Source organism: Gorilla gorilla, chromosome 22, assembly GCF_029281585.2.
Source record: "Gorilla gorilla gorilla isolate KB3781 chromosome 22, NHGRI_mGorGor1-v2.1_pri, whole genome shotgun sequence".
Classification (NCBI taxonomy): domain Eukaryota; kingdom Metazoa; phylum Chordata; class Mammalia; order Primates; family Hominidae; genus Gorilla; species Gorilla gorilla.
In genome coordinates this window covers 26,348,904-26,360,620 of record NC_073246.2, presented here as the reverse complement: position 1 = coordinate 26,360,620, position 11,717 = coordinate 26,348,904, and the positions used below count along the sequence as shown (strand labels likewise).

General features: G+C 32.3%; 1 protein-coding gene across 1 annotated transcript in view; it reads right to left on the bottom strand.

Annotated features, from left to right (window-relative positions):
• Nucleotides 1–587: 587 nt before the first annotated feature.
• Nucleotides 588–11,717, bottom strand: part of LOC129529282 (uncharacterized) — a 186,249-nt gene continuing 175,119 nt past the window's right edge. Inside the window, exon 3 of the mRNA XM_055373827.1 lies at nucleotides 588–3,431. The gene's annotated coding sequence lies outside the window, so the exon portion shown is untranslated. The remainder of the gene's footprint in view (nucleotides 3,432–11,717) is intronic.

The window sequence follows — 11,717 nt, the reverse complement described above, 5'->3', positions numbered from 1 at the left end:
ATTTCTCCAGTTTTTTGGATAGTTATCTGTTTTTTTTCTAACAGTGATAAGAAAACATATATAGGGTGTGAAAAGAGAAAGTGTGTTGGCAGGGTTGAGAGCTGTTTAATGAAATAGAAAAAGAAAGTCCATGTATATGCTCTGAAAGTTTTAAAGGAAAGATTTTTCTACAATTGCATTTAGAGATATAAAATATAGTGGTGTTCTTTATATACTATGAAATCTACTTTAATCCTCACAATTAACTGAATCACATATTATCATTATAAAAGTGTTAGAGTTGAATAAAATGTACACATAATACTTTTCAGAATTGAGTTAAATCTATCAGACTACAAAGCCTGTACTCCTTTCTGTACCACACAGGCTGCACACTGCAGGTTTCAGTGAATTATATAGGTGGATGCAAATAACATTCCATTATATGTCATGGAATCATTTTTAAAAATTGTATTTACAATAGTGGCAACATATAACATTTTGGTTTATATTTAATAAAGGACATACAAGATCTTTAACTGAAAACTGCACAATATTGTTGATAGAAATTCAAGAAGTCCTAAAGAAATGATGGAATAAACCATGTTCATGGATTGAAATATTTAATATAATTAAAATGGCAATTTCCACAAAAACGATCAATTGATAACAGATTCAAAGCAATACTGAAAAAAAATTAGGTTGTTTCGGATATAAGTGATAATACAGCTACCTAGAGCAAATTTTTAAATGAAGAAAGATATTGGAGGATTTAAACTACTTGTAATAGTGTTTCAGTAATCAAGACATCATAAATATCCAGAACACAATAGAGAATATAGAAATGGACTCATACAAAATGGCCAATTGTTTTTCAACAAAGGTGCCAAGTCAGTATAGAAATGGACTCATACAAAATGGCCGATTGTTTTTCAACAAAGGTGCCAAGTCAGTTAAAGGTAAAAGAAAACATTTCTGAACATACTTTTTGGGTAACTGTATCTGTATAGGATCTATCTATGTGAAATATAAAGAACATTGACCTTCCTTTCACATCCTATACAATATTAACTCAAAATGTATCATAATCGTCAATGAAAAAGCTAAAACAATAAAACTGCTAGACAAATTTAAGAAAATAAAAACACAAGATATCTAATGGGAAAAATATTTTCAACACAGACATCTAAGAAATAACTCAGAAGCAGAATATATAAAGGACTTTTACAACTCAATCATAAAACGGAAAACAACTGACTAAAATAGGCAATTTCAAAAGGTTCTAGATAAAACAAATGTAAAGCTGTCCATTAAGAACAGAAAACAATGCTCAGCAAAACTTAAAATAATAAGTATTTAAATTAAAACCAAAAACAAGATTCTACCAAAATGATCTTTCTAGAACGATCAAATATTTTGTGAGCAACTGAAATGTTCATACATTAGTAGTGATATGAAATTGAACAACCACTTTGCTAAAGCTTTGTCAGATTCTTAAGTAATTTAAATATACTCCTATCACATGATACAGGCTTTCTACGCCTAGATATTTACCCAAAATAAGTGAAAACATATTTCCACCCAAAGACATATACATGAGTACGAATAGCAGCAAAATTTACAATAGCAAAATATGGGAAAAAACCCAAATGTTCATGAACACATAAACAGATGAATAAAATACATTATGTCCTTTCAACGGAATACTTCTCAGCAATGAAAAGAAACAAACTACTGGTACCCATCACAGCATGAATGAATCTTTAAATTATATGGAATAAAAGAAACCAGACACAAAATAGTACATGGAGAATGCAATTAACTTATAGTGACGAGAAGCAGGTCAGCCATTGCCTGAGACCAAGGATTGTGGAAGAGATGCATTGTAAAACGGTGTGAAAAATTTATGGAAGAGGGAAGAGTGACAGAAATGCACTGGATTTTGATCATTAAGGTGAGTGCAGAGGTTTATAAAATTACCACAGGTCATTGAATTGTATAGTTTCAATGGATAAAATTGACTGTACATAAATTATTCCTTAGTGAAATTGATGAGAAATAAGTAAAAATTATGACTAAACATAGTATGATAAGTAAGCTAGCCTGAGCTAGTGATGGGATTTCTGTTAAGTAGCCACAATTCTGGTATTAGTATATTATAATTCATAAATGCATTTCATTGACTTACTAGGAGGTACAGTAGCACTTAGCAAGAATCAATGGAATAGCAAATTGTATTAATATTTAAATTCTAAAGATTGCTTAAATGCTAAATTGATTTGGAAAGTATAAATGTACTGCAGTATTTTTTAATCATTAGAGAATAAGTTGAATATAATTTGAAAAAAGTACGTGGAGAATGTGATGGAATCATTTCTTAAAAAGAAGCAATACCATTAATACAAACGGGAAAGAAATCCACTTGAATTGTTTCTCAGCATTCAAAATGTATCAGAAGTTTTGTGACAAAAAGGAGAAAAATTACTAAAGACTTGTAGCTACTGGCATCACTTAAGTTTTTAAAACAAAATGACTGGTTAGTTGCTACTATTTGCTATTATATTTGATTAAAATTGTATACAGTAATTATCTTTTTGTCATTTCTTTATTTTATATTTTTGCCATGCCATAAAGTAACGATGGGAGTTTTAATATGTGGTTAACTATGAATTACTTGCCTTCATAGTAATAGAAATAAGAGATGTGTTTCTACTTCCCAAAATATTGCTATAATATTGAATTTAAATTGAGCATTCTCTGAATTTTTAAAACGAACTAAAATTTCTAAAATTAGTGATAGTATAAAATCTTTTAATCAAATGGAAGATAATATGAAGGTAAAGAACTAACTAAATTCATTGGACTCTAAAGGAAAGTGGCTAGTAACCTCCAAGTTTTAATAAGTATTTTTGCATATATTACAATGATTTAATCAGAAAAAGATAATTTCAAAATGTCTACCAACTCTGAAATAGCCATGAGCAATAAAAAACTCAGTGAAAAATAATGAAATGGGCAAAATAGAGAACAAAAAGCTTAGCACAATGTTATTTATATTGTATAAGTTATTTATATTTTACGAGACAGTGTCATATCCAAAGAAATATACAGTATGATAAACATATTCAATTACATTAAATCGGTATAGAGGCGACAAAAATCTGGAATCTTAAAGGAGTATTGTATTAGATTCCTGGGACTGTCATAATCAAGTAGCAAATACTGGGTAGCTTAACCAATAGAAAAATGCATTGTTGTATTGTTCTGAAGACGGGAAGTCTTAAATCAAAATATAGGTAGGATTAGTACCTTCTGAGGATGGTGAGGGAGAATCTGGTCCAGGCCTTTTCCACGTTCTGGTAGCTTCTGGCATTGCTTGGCTTGTTATTGTTTTTCTCTCTGTGTCTTCACATTCTTCCCCCTTTCGTGTCTGTCTCTGTGTCCAAGTTTGTCTGTTTCAAAAGGACACCAGTGACATAGGGTTGGTTATCTTGATTAGCTGTAAAGATCCCATTTCCATAAAAGGTTATATGCACAGGTACAGGGAATAAACACTTCAAGATCTTTTGGGAGGACACAATTTTATCTATAACAAGTTTCACTGCAAAAAAAAAAATTCAAAAATCTTTTCAGGGAATAATGTAATAGAGATTATTTACCACTATTAGTTTATTGTTTTCTGTAGCCAAGTTACATTACACCCTCAGGTTTTAAAATAACATCTGTGAGCACAGTATCTGGAATGTGGGAAAGCTGGTCACAAATGGAGAGAGGATCATGCTCCCAGAAAATAAAACAAGAGAATTTTCTTATATTAATGCTCAATTGGCTGGATAATGACTTGGATATAAAAAAATTAATAATGATGATAAAAAGGTGATTACTAAGATGCAGCAAAGTTTCCATAAATATAAATGATGGTTTTATTAAATATGGTTATTGGTCAATCAGTAAAATATACACCAATCTATATCTTAACTACCAGACACATTTCACAGTGTGTATTGTGTTACAAATAGATAAACTTGGGTTGAGTGTTGAAAATTTCCATTATATTTTACCTAGTAGATAATATCTAACTATTAGGTAAGTATCTAATAGTATCTAAGTATCTAGTATTTCCTAAGTATTAGCTATGTATCTACTAGATAATACTTAAATATTATCACTGGAAGAATGTAAACTTGGACAATTGGCCTAAACCACTTCTGAACTATGAGTTCCCGAGCATCAAATTTTGAATTTACAAAGAAAATGAGAGGAATTTTTTAACAGATGCTAGAATAGAATTTAAAATAAAAAATAAACACCACAATTGAAAGGCAAAAAAGTTCCTTCTGATGTGAGAGGTGTGTTCACTTAATAAGATCTTGGAAATGACATTTTACATCTTTACTAAAGATAAAATGTTAGCTAAAAAGTATTAGAACAATAACGTCATCTGTTACGTAAAATTTAATTAGTCCATTTCATTCTTTACTCTCTTGTTCAAATATTGACATCATATTATCATACATATATTGCAAACCGGAATAACATATAAATATATATTTGAAAGAACTTGATAGAGTATAATGTTAACTGAATCAAATGTTTAAACATCTATTTTTGGAATATGATAAAAACTTGACTTGCATAACTCCAGAGATAATCAAAATCAATTAAATTATAAATATAAACAAATTCTGCTTAATGTAAGTAATATATACCTGGTCCTGGTAAAATTTTAACTGTTAAGAGGTAAAATGGGCCTGGTGCAGTGGCTCACACCTGTAATCCCAGCACTTTGGGAGGCCAAGGTGGGTGGATCACGAGATCAGGAGTTCCACACCAGCCTCACCAAGATGGTGAAACCCCATCTCTACTAAAAATACAAAAGTTAGCCAGGTGCAATGGTGGGCACCTATAATCCCAGCTCATATTTAAACAGAAATTGTTTAGTTATATTAGGACTTTTTTCAGTCTGTTGTTTGGAGCTTATAAACATTTCTGTGCAGTTAGAAGCTCAGAATCATTGGAAATGAGAGCAAGCTACTAAAGGAAATAATGAAAGCCCACTACTCTGCAATTCATTGAGTCATTCATTTTGCATTTTCTCAAAATCCTTGCTGGTCTTTAACTTCAAGTACAGAGAATGGGAGATTTTTCTACTCCAGTGAGAAATTGAAATATTTCCAAAATCTTGAATAGTGAACTGGTTGAGACATCTTAGTTTCATACTTCATCTCCTTGTCTTGAATAATTTCTAAATGTTTTTCACCTGGAGTTTGCATTCTTCTCTGCTCTCCACTACAAGTGGAGTACAGGTGTTTGTTGTCTGCTTTTAATGTTTCTATTTTAATGATTCTTTTATTAGATCATTTTATTAGAAGTTCATGCAGAAGAGAGCTAATAACATGAAACTAAATGGTTGTGATGTAACAGGCATCTGAGGAGTATCTTCTGTATAATATTCTGTCATGATGAATGGAAGATAATTTTGTCCTGATTTCTATACCTTATTGATGGTTTTTGGTTTACCTTTGCTCCCTGCATCTTCTCTCTACCAATGATCTGGTAAAATCCATGCATATACTATATATATATTTATGAACAAGGAAGTGTTCCTTCTTGGTACTACTTAGATCACTGTTGTGGATGATTTAGTTAATCTCAAGGCTTGCCATTACAGAAATGATATAAATATAAATATATATATACATATATATAACTTTTATATGTATATATTTACATATAATATATTTTAGGTTATATAAAGATATTTTGTTAAGGCCTAATAAATGATTCATTGTTATGTCTGTTTAGGTTATATATAAAATATATTATATATGTAAATATATATGAGATATGCCAATATATATGAATACATGCATACATATACTGTAACCTTTGGCAAAAGAAGAAGATAAGGAGCTGCTTTCTCTTTTACTCATTTACTAGATGATAGAAGGGAAATCTGAGTGTAACTGATATTTATTTCCAGTTCTCTCTACAGGTTGTAAGTAAATTTTATTTTTAGGTTGATATATTTAAGACATTTTTGAAAAGCTCAAAATTAATGAACCTTTTAAATTTAAAATATATGCAAAATAACTTTCAAATAAACATGTATTAAATTATTTTCTATTTCACATATGCTTTGTATAATCAAATTGGTAAAAGTTTCCTTTGCTTTTAGGATTGATGAAAACACTCTAAACAGAAAAAGCTACATCATTTTGATGGCTTAAAGGGGACATTTCACAGCACACATCAGCAGAAATTGACAATTTTATTTTTACGACTAGTATGATACTCAAAACAACATTTAAAAATTCACAGAAAGTTAAATTTATACATTATCTGCTCAACTGATTAACGCCACAATAAGTGCATTAAAAATGGGGAATTAAGAGCATATTTACATTTATATGCTAACTAAAGCCAATGCATAGGTGTGGTTAAAATAATCAGAACATTGTCATCTCCTTGTTGTTGGCTGACTCTAAATTAAAAACAATAAAAATGTAAAAAAAGAAATCAACATCCCACCTAGGAAACAAATAAAAATAAATGTCACAGGTTTCCAAAATATTTTCTCTTTTTCCTTTTCTTTTTTTTTCCCACAAATAATGCATGTTTATTGGGAAAATCAAATTATAGCAAAAAGGCCAAAAAAGGTAAAAATTACTTAAAATCCCATGAATCAGAAATGACCATGGTCAATACATTGATGGAACATCTTACAAGACATCTCTTTTTGCACATACACACACACACACACACGCACACACATAAATAGCTGATATTGATTAAGCACTTACTTTATGCAAAGTACAGAGCGACAAAAAAGACAAAAAAAACAAAAAAAAAAAACAAAAAACCTCTGAGAGTTGTAAACCCACACAGGCTGTAGGAATAGGTGCATTCACAACAGCTAGTTCTTTAATGGCTTGTGCCTTAGTTTCTTCCTTTATAAAAAGGAGAATGATAATGTTGGTAATCATGACTACATTATAAGGTTATCGTAGCATTTCTTTTTTCTTTTTTAGCTTCCCTTTCAACTATGTTATGTGTCTCATTTTTCAATCTTTATTCTCTAAAATCAATAATAAACAATTAATTAGAATATACAGTTTTTTTAAACATTAAACTAGACATTTTTAAACAATTAATAAGAAAGAGCTAGTTTCTCACTACAGGCACAAATTCTGAAGTATTAACCCCAAAAGACTGAACTATGTTGAAGTTACTTACTAGTAGTATTGAAGAATAAAGCTAGGTTAAATTTATGACCACACTAGTCAATTGCTACAAATATTAATGTTAGCTGAAATCTGAGTCTTATTAATTTAAAACCTAGATTAGCTAACTTTTTATTGTAACTACAATGAATTATCCAGGGAGCTGAACTTTTACACTAACTTAATAATACCAAAGTCATGCATCCAATAAGTGTCACTGTATTTGTCCATTCTCACACTGCTATAAAGGACTAACTGAGACTGGGTAATTTACAAAGAAAAGAGGTTTAAGGGCTCACAGTTAGCAGACTGTACAGGAAGCATGGCTTGGGGAGGCCTCAGAAAACTTACAGTCATGGTGAAAGGCAAAGAGGAAGGAGGCATTTCTTATATGGCTGGAGAAGGAGAAAGAGAGAGTGAAGGGGGAGGTGCTACACACTTTTAAACAAGCAGATCTCCTGAAAATTCACTCATCATCATAAGAACAGCAAGGGGGAAATTTGCTCCAATGATCCAATCATCTCCCAACAGGTCCCGCCCCCAAAGCAGCGGACTGCGATTCAACATGAGATTTGGGTGAGCCAAACCATATCAGTCACATTTTTGTTTTATATAAAAGCTATACAGGACTGTTCTACTTTAAAATCCAGAAAATATAAAAAATAATTTAGATTTTGAAATTTTGGAGTCCCACAAGCTATGAATAGCCAAAGGCGACTCTGCTTCTGTTGCCATGAGAAAGAGTGTGAATGTTACAGGTCATGTCCATAAAAAAATTATTAGACTCACACATATTGCTATGCCACTAATTATCTGTGAAAATACAAATCTTTAAAATATTTCTGCTCGCTTCAAGAGACAGATTAATGATGAATATCACATTTATTTAAAAAGAAAATGAACTCCTTCATCAATCTATAGATTACTTAAAATTGTTGGCCTTCAGCATTAGAAACTGTGCATTAAAAGAAATATATTTTTCAAAACACTGCATAATTTACTAATGCTTTCTTGAGAGACAAAATGGTTCTATATGATTAAGGCTGTAACCTCTGGAACCAAGCATCCTTGATTCAAATTGCTTCTGAAATTTACTAGCTCTGTTAACATTGAGTAAACGACTCGCTCTTTCTGTTCCTTGGTTTTCTTATCATTTGAAATTAGAATAATATTAGGCTTTATTCAAATCAAAGGGTTTCGTGAGATTATATGAGCTACTTTAAGTAAAGTACCCACAAGAAGATCATCTAAGGCATTGCATGTACTCAGTGTGTGTAGCCATTGCTGTATTGTTGTTTGTTTTTTGTTTGTTGTTCCTGTCACCTTTGGAGTCAGTCAGTGTGGTACAGCACCAAACTCTTTTTCAGCCTACATGAACATTTTTATTTGTAGCTATGCATTTCTGCACCAGTTCCTACTGCTATGATTCCCTGAGAAAGTACCATCAATTTCAACAGTGGATTTTGTATCTGATGAAATTGTAATGACACAATAAATTTTATAGTGAATATATAATGTTTTGCATATAAACTTAATATACTTTATGTTATACATATATGCATTCGTGTGTGTGTGTATATATACACACACAAATATATACACATCGACATCGCCCAGCCTCTCCAGCATCATCCACCCATCCATTCTCCTATATATCTGTGAGAGTATTCTTTTTCACTGATCTTTTATTTTCTTAGAGCAATACTTAACTTTCTTGATTATTGTAACTTTATAGTAAATGAGTAAATAAAATGGATTTTTTAATATAGTTTTTCTTTTCTGAATTCTGTGAACAAAAGTTCTCAGAAGAGTAATTTAGAGAAAAGACACCTATTCCAGGGAACAGTTTGCAAACAGGGGAGATGCAGTCCTTGGTGTAAAATGAAGGTGCACTTCAGAGAACAAAGGGAGGGCTGGTCTTTTGTAAAGAAAGTTCTTGGTCAGGTTCCCACTCAGGTCATTTGTGCAACTGAACCTCCAATATTTCTTAGCTCTGATTGGTTGGTGCTTGCTCAGTTCTTATTGGTCTATGCAAGTCACAGCCTATTGGTTGGTTCAGGTGGTGTAAACAGAAGCAGGCATTTACGGAAGCCCCAAAGTTAAGCATACACGTGGGTTTTCCAGGAACTCTAAATATATGTGTGACATCAAGTCAGCAAATGGCCGCTTGCCTCTAATTTGGATTTAGGTCCAGTCAGTCACTAAAGATTCATCTTGAGAAATTGGCATTTTCAGGGGTTACAGTGATAAACATCCAGTATTTTAGGTATGATTTTTACATTATAGAAGGGATTCCTTTGAGTTTTCTTTAAGATATAAATTAATATAGAGAAATTAATGTAACTTTGAATGGTCACCATTATATTTTACAAATATGCCACTGATAATCAAACACTGAATGTTTAATTTTAACTTGCCATTTTATAGCCAATCTAACTATAACTAGTTAGATTTTAATACCAAAAATTGGGTAATAAATATTTAGACTATACTCTCAAGTCTACTTTGGCAAGAAACCTATATTGAATATAATGGACAGGTATCTTAAGAAGGAAAAATAATCAAGAGGCCATCTGTAAGATTTGCTATAATTCTGTTTTTCTTGGTTTCCAAAGCCCATCTTGGCTTGGATTAAAGCAGATTAATATCTTCTTTGAGAAAAATGTACTTACATTTTATTGAAATAATCAGTTAACTTTGACTTAGTGGTATGCTTTGATATTTTTCACCTTATCAAGTGGAAAAAATATATGTGTCTCTTTCCTCAGTATTTTAGATTCTATTAATTACTTAATTAATGAGAAGCAATAAGGCATATTTTAGGACAAAGGGTTTTAAGCCCTACCTGGTGCATTTAAAGTATGTCTTATACCACATAATAAGAGACTACTAAAGGGAAATACAGTTAATTACTCATGGCCCTAGTTATCTCATATATGCTGAGAGAAATATAATTCCATATGACATCACATTGAGAGTTGTGTGATATTAGCCTTGTAAAGTGCTTAGAATAGTCTCTAAGTAATAAATTGCTTTTGGGAAATGTTTGCTATTAATAGACAAATATTCGAATATAGAAGAATATTTGGATTATATAAAATTTTCTATACAATGTAAAAAGATACATCATTTGTAATATGAATGTCTAAAAATTTATAGTTTAGGATTATATCCTAGTCTATGAAAATATTCATGAGTGATGGTTTTTTTGCTAGTCTATAATAAACAATCAGAATGGTATACCACTGTAGTCTTTGTGGTTCCAGAAGGCAAATATAGCTAAATTCACTTACAAACAAACATCTTTCATCTTAGAAATCCTTCCCTTAACAGATAAATATAACAGCATCATAAATATTTTCTTCCTGAATAAACAGCTCTGGATTAGCCAGAGAGAAAATGAACACAGCCACCAACCCCAATTCACTATTTCATAAATTAATCTGTAACATAGGAAGAAACATCACACATAGAAAATGCGGAAAATCAATTGTTTCTGGAATTACTTGAGGATGTTTGTATGTTTATCATGCTACTATGAAGAAATTCCCGAGACTGGGTAATTTACAAAGGAAAGAGGTTTGATTGACTTACAGTTCTGCATTGCTGCAGGGGCTCAGGAAACTTACATTCATGGTGAAAGGCAAAGGAGAAACAGGCACTTTCTTCACAGAACAGCAAGACAGAGTGAGAGAAAGCAGGGGAAATGACAGACGCTTATAAAACCATCAGATCTCATGAGACTCACTCATCATCACAAGAAGAGCATAGGGAAAATCATCCCTGTGATCTGATTATGTCCACCTAGTTCAGCCCTTGAAACGTGGGGGTTACAGAGATCACAATTCAAGATGAGATTTTTGAGTGGGGACACAGACAAACCATACCTTTCTGGCCCTGGCCCCTCACAAATCTCAGGTCCTCACATTTCAAAACACAATCATGCCTTTCCAGCATTCTCTGAAAGTCTTAACTCATTCCAGCATTAACCCTAAAGTCCAAGTCCAAAGTCTCACCTGAGACTAGGCAAGTCCCTTCCACCTATGAGCCTGTAAAATCAAATGCGAGTTAGTTACTTCCTAGATATAATGGAGATACAGGCATTTGATAAATACAACAGTTCCGATTGGGAGAAATTGGCCAAAACAAAGTTCCCCATGTGAGCTCTGCTCCTGCAGCAAACTTCTGCCTGGACATTCAGACTTCTGTGTTTCCATACATCCTCTGAAATTTAGGCGGAGGTTCCTAAATCTTAAATCTTTTCTGCCCCTTTTTTTTTTTAGAGCGGGGGACGGACATTCGCTCTTGTTGTCCAGGCTGGAGTGCAATGGCGTGATCCCGGCTCACTGTAACCTCCACCTCCCGGGTTTAAGGGATTCTCCTGCCTCAGCCTGCCGAGTAGCTGGAATTACAGGCATGCACCACCAAGCCCATCTAATTTTGTATTTTTAGTAGAGACGGGGTTTCTCCATGTTAGTCAAGCTGTTCACAAAGTCCCCACCTCAGGTGATCCAC